Raw genomic sequence first — 9,808 nt, forward strand, 5'->3', positions numbered from 1 at the left:
CACTTCACACGGAATGGTTTGTATTAATCTAGGAAAAAACTCTCAGCGATTACTCACAACAAAGGGAGGTCTTGGGAGGCGGGGCTGACATTATGGAGGTGCTTCTTCTTCTTCAACATGTCGCCTTCTTCTGTTGTTGTTGTTGTTGTTGTTGTTGTTTTATGACTGATATTTCCTTCCACGCAGTTAAATTACAATTCAACACTAAATTAACACTTCACACGGAATGGTTTGTATTAATCGAGGAAAACAACTCTCGGCGATTACTCACAACAAAGGGAGGCCTTGGGAGGCGGAGCTGACATTATGTAAGTGCTTCTTCTTCTTCAACATTTCGCCTTCTTGTGTTGTTGTTGTTGTTGTTGTTGTTGTTGTTGAAGACCGTGTTTCCTTCGAAGCAGATTGATGAACAAACACTGAAAACATAAAGCATGAAATAATTTCAATAAAATTGGTTCATGTTTGGGATGTATGTTCGTTCAAAGTATACACATGTATATCTTTTAATCCGATTATAACCTTCTTTTCTGCCATTTTCTTGTTCAACAGAACAGAACTTGTTCAGTCGCAGAAGCGGAGCCAAGAATCTTGTTGCTGAACCCTTGTACAGACAAAAGTGGGAGAGGGTCAGGATTACCAGATGTCCGACAAGTGTCGTGTTTGTCCGATAATTCAACCTCTTGAACGATGTACGATCGATAATTGCAAAATGTACGATGTTCAGTTCTTCGAGTACCACAGATGACGTCATTGACGCGTCACAAACGGTTCGCGTGTGTGATCTGAACAATCCACGATTGTGCGTCTGTTGTGACAAATTCACGTGAAGTTTTCCACAAATCCAAAATGCTGGTAGGCCTGACTCAAGTTTAGCTTTGTGAACAGTTTCCCTCCAAAAAAGTTTTGTGAACAACTCATCAATGCAGGAATGGGGTAAGTGTCTGAGGGGGCTTCCAGATTGACTGGAACCTTGTGGTCTCCACATGTCCGATAGCTGGCCAACGAGAAAATTGTACAGGTTCTATGATGCCGACCTTGAGCAACCGATCCAACTCCTGACGTACCTTCCCCCTCAGTGAAAATGGTACCGGGCAGGCTTTCACAAACTTAGGAATTCCATTTGGGTCAATATCCAGCTCGACATCAGTTCCTTTCAGTTTTCCCAGCTCCAAAGCAAAAAAATTCTCAATCGTCCTTGAGGGGATTCCTCAATTGATCACTGGCATTGAGGTTGTTCACCTCCTGCCAATTGAACCGGATTTCTCGGAGACAATCCCGTCCCAGTAGACTGGTCCCTGAACCTCTCCACCATTACGGTCAACTCTGTCTTCTGTGTGCCATACCTTACAGCGACTTCGCATTCTCCCACAATATCCCCAGGTTCACCAGTATATGTGTGTGTCGTAAGGTCTGACTGGGGCAGACTGTGGGTCTGTTTGGGTCGTCTGCCCTCCACTTCTCCTGGAACATAGCCTCACTAATGAGTAATCAGTGATACCGAAGAACCCGTATCTATTTCCATCTGTACTTCGCTGCCCTGTACCTCCAACCTCACATCCATCCATCCATTGGATCCACACTCTGTGCAGAGCGTTGGTGCTGCTAAAGCAGTCTCCTTGGCTGTTGGACACAACCCTGGATGGGTCGCCACTCCGCCAGAGGACGCCAGCAAGCTGGTACTCATTTTTCCGACCTCAGAAGGATGACAGGCTGAGTCAACTCTACCTGGTATTAATTCAACACCTGAGCAGGATTTGAACTCAGGATCCAAGGATCCCAAGCCCACCGCACGAACCATTATGCCGAACCAAGCATAACCTCACAACCAGTGGTTTGGATTTCGCTTGGTTGCTCGATTTATGAAAAAGACTGCACGTGTCCTCTTCATTTTCCTCCTCTCACTGATATGTCTTGTTTTGAGACCTTTTGCTCATTCCCTGTGGAGAGATGTTCTTGCTCCGAGGATTGCGTTGGGTTTTGGGTTTCGAACGACCGACTCTTACAAAGTGATCCTTTTTGACACATTTATAGCCGAACACTCACTCGCTTGATTATGAGCCGTACACCTACAGCGATCACATTTTACTGTGGACCCCTCTTCAAAGGATGAAGCGCGAGGGGTCTGGTGGCCATTCAAACTCGTCATCTTGTCTACTGGTCTCTAATCCCGCATGCTCATGGAGATCCAACACATTCTTTTCCGCCAATTCCATTGACGAAGCTGTATTCAGGGAACGAAGGGAAGAACTGAGAGTTCTTGCTCTATTTAGCAAGTATGTTGTTGTCCGCAAGCAGGTAGTACAGGTACCCAGGGCTAGATTTAGACATGTGGTGGCCCCTGGGCAGCCTTCAGTCGTGGAGGCCCACCCTACCTTAGAATACTAAAAAGGTGACAAGACATATTTACAGTCATCCATAAAGTATATTTTTCAAGAACAAAGACTCTGAACTTCTATATAAAATAGACAATGAGATAAGATGAATATCTTATATCTGTTCCACTAACTACCAACTACCATTCAGGCACTCACAAATACATTTTCCCTATCAATTTTTTTTTCATTAAATATGTGGAGGCCCCCTGGTTGTGGAGGCCCCTTTGGCAAATGCCCTAAATCCGGCCCTGCAGGTACCTCACAAACCTCTCAGTCTTCGTCTGCTCTGCTGCACCTTTGCTTTCAGCTGATCCTCTGGCGTCACCTTGTTCATTCAAGTTTGTGAGCGATGCGGTGCGGTGTCATGAGATGGGATACTCGTTCTTGGAAGCGGGCAGATACTCCTGGATTTTGACCCATCATTACGGCGGCTCCATTAAAGTTGCCACAGATGACCTTTCTCTTCCACACGTCATCATCAGTGTTGTTCAGTGGTGCCGTGAGGACAGGGAGAGCGCACCCGCAGTTTCAACGATCTCATCACATGTCCTCAATGGCGTACAAACCTTCCTTTGAGATGTGCCGCGTGAGTCGTGGATTCAGTTTCAATGATCGGCTGCAAGAAAACACCAAAACAACATCTCAGTTATTTTGCTTGAACAATCAGCAAATGTAAACAATGGAGTTCGTCAACAATTACACAAACGTCATAACTTGCACTTCAGGAACTAAATGTACTTGGCACCTCAATGATTACAAAACTCTTTAATTGGTACATCCTACGAAATTAAATAAGGCAATTCTGTGTGTGTGTGTGTGTGTGTGTGTGTGTGTGTGTGTGTGTGTGTGTGTGTGTGTGTGTGTGTGTGTGTGTGTGTGTGTGTGTGTGTGTGTGTGTGTGTGTGTGTGTGTGTGTGTGTGTGTGTGTGTGTGTGTGTGTGAGACAGCATATCTCACAAACGTATGATCAGATGAGCCAATTGGAGCAGAGGAACAGCAGGAGACGTTGATGGTGAAGTTTGTCATCATTAAGTCCAGAAAGGAGGATTTACCATCGGGAGAAACCCGGTTGGATAGTTCGCCGATTGAATCAGTGTCATGGAGTCACAGAAGTCCTTTGTTGAAGTGTCATGGCTGGTGAGAGAGAGAGGTACTGATTTAAATCGCCACATCTGAGGAAGACAGAGTTGGGATGAGTGGTTAAAAGTTCCAAGACGAGGAATACCAGATAGTGTGACGACATGATTCGCAACAAAGAAGGGATCGCACCTGGTATTGAGTAGTTTTGAGTCGCAGAATCGGAGCCAAGGGTCTGTGACGACCATTGCATTCGCACTTTGCGTGGTCTCGATGCACGTCGTGAGCACACGACTGCTGGTTTCCCGGAATGCAACCCGGAACATTGGCTGGTGAGAAGGTAAATCAGATGACAACAAGGTAGGTCGAAATGATGGAGAGGATAACGCAGGCGAGGACATCCATGGCAACCATTTCTTGAACTCCCAGGAACACCGACACCGCCATCACGAGTCCCAACGATGGTGATGAAAATAAATTTACGAAATGTTTTGTTGGGAATAATTTCCCAGACCGTGATGTAGACACACTTTTTCTTGCATCAAACCCAACAGATCATTTGTATGTTAGAGAGATAGCTGCGCAGACACTGATTGTGCCTTTGAGTGGTCAGGGAACGGAGTGCGATTCTTGGAGCGAGACGTCTGATTATTCTGGCTGCTGGCACCTTTGTAGTCGGAGTAGTGCAACAGGTAGTTTTTCATCCTCAGAATTCCCCCCAATGAATGGTAATGACATTCGTTTTCACAATGGAGGACTAGACGACGGCGTCACCGAGTGAAACCCTCTCTCAGCTCAGTGTTTCGAGCTTGAAATCTGAAAAAAAAGAAGAAAAAACAGGAAAGTGGGATCAATATGGGGACGAGCAATGTGCAGAACTGTAAGGGTTCTTCTTCTTCTTCCTCACAAGCACCTTTTTAAAGTCCAGTGGTTGTGGTATACCACAGCTTAAGAACTGCTCTTTCAATATTCCTATAGAGACCAGGAAACAGGTACTTCACTCTGACAAATTTCTGGCCTGAATGTTAATTAATTCCAGGCTTTTTAAAGAGGAGCAATTGTGGAGATGAATTTGAAAAATGATTCAATATTTTAGAATATGAACATTTTTTGCTGTTTCAGTGAAATTTACTCCTGTTTTCATCGAGTGAACCGGCGATGTTGACGGATCTTATTGTGAACAGTGTTTTTTTTTGTGACTGAAAAATACCATCCTGGGTACGTAAGGTTGACCACAGGTCGCTCAGATGAACGGTGTGTCTAGTGGCACAACCCCGTGACTCCGTTGGTGTCACTACACTCTGGGGGCACAACCCCGTGACTCCGTTGGTGTCACTACACTCTGAGGGCACAACCCCGTGACTCCGTTGGTGTCACTACACTCTGGGGGCACAACCCCGTGACTCCGTTGGTGTCACTACACTCTGGGGGCACAACCCCGTGACTCCGTTGGTGTCACTACACTGGTTGCTCCTTTCCTGGAGGCCTTCCTACCTGATGAGCAGGGGTGCTTTAGACCTGGCTGCAGTACCCGTGATCAGGTTCTAGCCCTGTCCACCATCATCAAGGCTGGCTTCCAGGGAAAACAAAAGATGACAACTACTTTGGTGAACCTGTCATCAGCCGATGACACCGTATGGCACCGAGGGCTCCTCCTCAAAGTCTCGAAAGTCTTCTGTTGCTCGAATACAATCAGACTGCTCTCAGTATTCCTTGGGGACAGAACGGATTACCAGACCGCCGCCATTGTCCAACAGGATTTTAAAATCCACACCACTGCACACAGTCCCCATCGACGCCTGCGCAGATGCAACATGGCAATCCATCACATCAGATAATTCTGGCAATTCCAAAAAATATAGCACGTCACCTTCAATCGTCAGTTAAAATTTCCGAACATTTTCCATGACTTCCGTCGCATCACAACTCACGCAGCATTTTTCACACAAGCATAACATCATCAAGCACGTGCACAGAGAGAGCGACTGAACAAAGCAACACACACGTCACTTCCGGGTTCTAACTTCCGAGCACGTGGACCACGGACCGTGGATGTGCACACGTCACTTCCGGGTTCCAACTATCGAGCACGTGGACCACGGACCGTGGATGTGCACACGTCACTTCCGGGTTCCAACTATCGAGCACGTGGACCACGGACCGTGGATGTGCACACGTCACTTCCGGGTTCCAACTATGGAGCACGTGGACCACGGACCGTGGATGTGCACACGTCACTTCCGGGTTCCAACTATGGAGCACGTGGACCACGGACCGTGGATGTGCACACGTCACTTCCGGGTTCCAACTATCGAGCACGTGGACCACAGACCGTGGATGTGCACACGTCAAGTTAGGGTTAGGGTGAGGGTGATTTTTTTTTTTTTTAGATCCTCGTGGAGGATCTCCAAGTCTTACTCACGTTGTTGTTCTTGTAGACTTTTTTGTTTCACAGCCTCCAGTTTTCATCGAAACTTCCTGAAACTTGGCATATACATGTGAAAATACTCTGCGCAGACAGTAACCATCTCCGATTTTGAAAATTCCTCCCAGAAAAAAAAGTTATGACGTCAAAATATCTCCGCTAATGACAATCGCCTGCAAAATTATCTCCGAAACTAGGCAAGCTTTTTGAATTCTGTTTGCGGGAATCGAACAGGACATTAGCAGAGATGAATTACCGCACATATGATACATCCCTATGACGTCATATCAATTTTTTATGACGTCATTCCAATTTTTTGACATTTTTTTGTTTCACAACCCAGAGTTTTCATCGGATCTTCGTGAAACTTGCCATGTTAATGCAGAAAGCCGATGCGCAGGCAGTAACCATCTCCGATTTTGGAAATTCTTCCTAGAAAAAAAGTTGACGTCATAATATCGCCGCTAATGGAAATCACCTACACCATTATCTCTGAAACTAGGCAAGCTGTTTGAATTTTGTTTGCGGGAATCAAGCCGGGCATTAGCACATATCATTTATCGCAAACCTGAAACATCACAATGACGTCATATTCGTTTTTATGACGTCATCATTAACAGGATGAGGATCTTAGCTCATTTGAGCTTGTTTCATGACATCACAGTGTGCAGGTGAATGAAATGAGTTCAGAAAGTGGTCGTATGTTGATCTACGACAAAAGATAAACGGATTAGAGCATAAATAAGAACAATCGATTATTCTACGCACGATAGACTCAATAAATAAGGAATATCAAATCGTCCAAATGTGCTCCGAATCCATTTCCTCGACAAAAATAAACCTGGAAATGTATATTAAATTATTAATTTATCTTTTAAAGCAACACTTTGAAATACGCCTCTGACCAATCGGGAGTTGATGTTCTCTGTGTTTTTACTGCATTTGTTGTGACATTTCATTCGAGCTCACCCGTCCACAAGGTGACGTCACACAGTGGTGAAAGTTATCATGTAACATCACATTTATCTCCTCTTTCCGAAAATATAATAAGTTTTCCCATTTAATATTTGATATTAAGATGATTTTATCGTTTTAGTCTTTGGCGGTGTATAATATCGCACAACACGCTTCAATGTTTTTTTTTTTTAAAGGCTGTTTATTTAGCTGAGTGATATTATATAACTCTCATGGGTTGATGCGTTCATAAGGGGGGAAAACGAACAAAGCAGAGGTCGAGTACAGAAAGGAGGAAAACGAGGAAATCACAGCAATGGCGGTTCGAGAATGAGATGAATAATCTCTCTGGTGGACGGTTGTAATTTGAAATGTCGCTGTGCATTGTGGGTCATTGCAGGTTAAAAAATAAATAATAATAATAATAATAATAACGTAGTTCGTAAGAATCGTGCGATAATTTTTTTCTGAAAACTACGATAATTTTGAGGTTCCAACACGAGACGTAATTTCCACTTTTCAAATCTGGCAACCGTTTTACATTCAAACCGCGGCGCATGCGCAGTGTGTTCCGTGCATCACGTGGCAAGCAGGGCCGAGGAATATTATTTTATTCCATTCCAGTGGCTCGATCATGTCCCACAGGACGTACGACCTGCTGCTGTTCAAGCTTCTCCTCGTCGGGGAACCAAGCGTCGGGAAAACGTCGATCACATCCAGGTTCTCCGCAAATGTCTTCACGTCCATCCACACCCTCGGTACCACATCCGGGGCAAGGCCGGGAGTCCCGTCTTTTGTTTCGCTTCGTTGTCTGTCGCTCCTGCTCGATGTCCGCTCAATGTCCTCTGGGGATGCACTGTTCAATCGTGCTGGGTATGTAATGTTTAATCGTGCTTGGTATGTCATGTTTAATGGCTGGAAAGTTTAATTTTCCACTCTTGTACTTTAATTTTTGTACTGTAAAGTACACTGTGCAAAATTAAAGCTTGTAAACGCGAAGGAACAACAGATATTCAAATGGGGATGGTCACCCTCCAAGTACAAGTCCAATCAGAATGGCCTCAAAATGAATATCACTGGTTGGATCCCTACCAGTCGGGTGACAATCTCCACTCAGGCGACTACCTCCACCAGATGATCCACCTTATACTCAGGTGAAGCACACAACTGAGGTGCAGACCTTACACAACTAACAGCACAACTGAGGTGCTGTTTCACCCCCCGGGGATCTTTGCCTAGTCGAAGGTGAACAATGACTATCACCGCCGCACCTCAGCACAGAGCGCCATTTCCTGTGTGTTTTATATTTCACGGCGATGGCCCCGCTTCACACAGGAGCGACAAAGGCTTCATCGGCTTGAGCCGTGACCTCCTGAATCAGAATGGGAGGACGGCTCTCTGAACTACGACACAATGACTGGGAAATCTTCGGCATGACAGAGCAGAATAAATCTGAAAGATTGAAGGTGAACTTCAAGCTGAAACTTGGGAAGGTGAATTTGATCGAATATACAAGAAAATAGAGAAATGTTCTTCATCGAGAAAAGAGGGGCAGAGAGGAAAGTAAGAAAACTTGGATGATTGGAGTTCTGGATCAGCAGTCATGGAATCATTTAATTAAGTCACCTGGAAAATAGGGCAAGATTGTCAGACATTTAAGAGGGGAAAGGTGATGTCATATTGAGGAGAAATTTATCTGACGGCAAGCAGCCTGCATCATGACGGCCATCAAATAAATGTTGAGAAAAGAGCAGAAAAGAGGGTCAGAGAGGAAAGTAAGAAGTTTCGATGATTGGAGTTCTGGGTCATCGGCCGTAGAATCATTTCTTGGATTCACCTGGAAAGTAGAGCAAGATTGTCAAACATTTGAGAGGGGAAAGGTGAGGTCATATTGGGGCGAAATTTATCTGACGGTCATCAGCCTGCATCATGGCGGCCATCAAACAAATATTGAGAGAAGAGCAGAAAAGAGAGGCAAAGAGGAAAGTAAGAAGTTTCGATGATTGCAATTCCGGGTCAGCACCTGTGGAGTCATTTCATGAAGTCACCTGGAAAGTAGAGCAAGCTTGTCAGACATTTGAGAAGGGAAAGGTGAGGTCATATTGAGGAGCTATTTCTCTGAAGGCTGCCAGCCTGCATCATGGCAACGCTCAAAGAACTAAAGTATCTGGAAAAGAGTAGGCAAGAAAGAAAGTATCCAGACAGGGAAGTAAAAAAAGTGTTGTTTCTTGGAATTCAGCGTCAGTAATGTGGAGTCAATTATTGGAACCACCAGGAAAGTAAGGACAGATTGTGAAATGTTTCTCCACCTGAAGAGAGAATGTCACACGCTGGAAGGAGTTTTCTGAAAAGAAGGGGACAGGTATGAGGCAGTTATGAGACGGAAGTCGGTTTGGGCTTTGGGTTCAGGTTCGGATAAGGTGCCCAAACATACCAAGTCTTGCACGGGATGGAGTTCCATCACTGTTGACCGGAATGATTTGCAGAAGGAACTTTCTCAACAATTCCAGTAAACTCAGAGGCTTGATGGTTCTTTTTGAACAGTTCAGTCAAACTTTTTTACATATACTTCAGCACTTCCAGTGCTGTCATTTCCTGGAATCCTCTGAGTACCAGCGACGTCACAGGAACTTTTCTCAAGGCAATCAGCTGGGCATTTCCTCAGGTGGAATTTTCTCCTCCCCATTGATGCCAACCTAGCTGCTGCTCCATTTCCTCGGGAATTCAACTCCCGCACCACTTTCTCCTTTTTCACTCTTGAATCTCATTCTTCCCTCCAGGTCCAGGGAAATGATAATTGTCACGTAATTAGATAGGGACACGGGATAGGGTAAGTGTGTCTGCGTAAACCCCTTTTAGTAGTCCCTGGAGGCTGGCCGTGATGTCACAGGACAGGGCTGCGGATGGCTCCGCCCCGTGATCACGATTGGCGGAAGGCGACGGCGGTGGGCCAGTAAAACGGCTCGATTGGAAGTGA

The 9,808-nt window shown here is 45.2% G+C and overlaps 1 protein-coding gene across 2 annotated transcripts in view; it reads right to left on the bottom strand.

The window, feature by feature from the left end:
• Positions 1 to 4,264, bottom strand: part of LOC147006700 (uncharacterized) — a 36,100-nt gene extending 31,836 nt beyond the window's left edge. For both annotated transcript variants that reach the window (XM_085868153.1, XM_085868154.1), the window contains exons 1-3: positions 3,645 to 4,264; positions 3,333 to 3,547; positions 272 to 2,991 (exon numbers count right to left, since the gene is read on the bottom strand). The gene's annotated coding sequence lies outside the window, so the exon portion shown is untranslated. The remainder of the gene's footprint in view (positions 1 to 271; positions 2,992 to 3,332; positions 3,548 to 3,644) is intronic.
• Between the last annotated feature and the right edge of the window lie 5,544 nt (positions 4,265 to 9,808).

This window comes from Eptatretus burgeri, unplaced genomic scaffold (genome assembly GCF_056783735.1).
Source record: "Eptatretus burgeri isolate ZD-2024b unplaced genomic scaffold, Ebu_testis_v1 Ebu_testis_scaffold_3156, whole genome shotgun sequence".
Classification (NCBI taxonomy): Eukaryota; Metazoa; Chordata; class Myxini; order Myxiniformes; family Myxinidae; genus Eptatretus; species Eptatretus burgeri.